Source organism: Nannospalax galili, unplaced genomic scaffold (genome assembly GCF_000622305.1).
Source record: "Nannospalax galili isolate Female #2095 unplaced genomic scaffold, S.galili_v1.0 scaffold452, whole genome shotgun sequence".
Taxonomy (NCBI): domain Eukaryota; kingdom Metazoa; phylum Chordata; class Mammalia; order Rodentia; family Spalacidae; genus Nannospalax; species Nannospalax galili.
Genome location: NW_008333659.1, coordinates 869,324 through 870,282, shown reverse-complemented (window position 1 = coordinate 870,282; position 959 = coordinate 869,324).

Genomic DNA, 959 nt, shown 5'->3' with positions numbered 1-959 from the left:
TATCATGCCAAGTTAGATCATAGCTGCAAGTAATATATTTAAACTCTTGTATGAAGTGAGTAGGATTACTGGAAAAAGAACCGATTTTGTGCTCTAGTTGAGAGAGCTCTCCAAGAGAGAAAGGCACATGGACTTTGACAATCCTGTCCACTCCTGCCACCTCCCTGAGGGGAAAGATGCCATTTGAAGGGTGCTGAGACTGGGTGTGGGAACGGATATGGCTTGACACGGGAGAGGGGTTGGGAGGAGGCAGAAGAGAAGGAGAAGGGGAGTCCTGGGAGGAAGCTGAAGTGGGAGAGATGGGAGGGGTGTCCTGTCCATGAGAGGATGTTGGGGCAGGGGTGTCTGAGGCAGGGTCTGGAATTGAAGTAGAAGCAGATACAGGAGGGGTAAATGGGGTATTTGAGGTAGAAGTCAGAATGAGGTATTTAAGATTTTGGATTTCCTTGAATAAAGGGGAATTAAGAGAGTGAGTGTCAGACTCAGAATGCTGAGGAAGGGAGGGGGAAGATTGCAGAGAGGGAGTTTGAGGTGGAGAAGGGAGGGGAGTTGGGCTGGACCCTGGACTGGAAGGCAAGGGAGGGTATAGTGATAGGAGGGCAAGGGGAGGACTTGGTTGTGCCTCAGCTCGGGAGCAGGGAGGTCTTGGGGCTGGGTTCTTATAGGGGGCAGGTTATCAGCTACAGAAGGATCAAAAGCAGAGTCAGAGGGGTAGGGAGGAGGGATGGGGCAGAGGCCTTTGGAGTTTCAGGATCTGATGAGACTGTCTTAGCCAGGAGGACCTGGTGGGAAGAACATTTGACACAGAGGGAGGGATTAGCACGGAGGTCAAGAAAGGCGTGGATGTAGGGTAGTTCAGACTGCTTGCCATTACGTTGGCAGAAGTTTTCCAAATCTTTTAAAATATTGAGGTCTAAGGTTCCAGTGTTTGGCCAAACAGAGTTATTATCTAGTTTGTT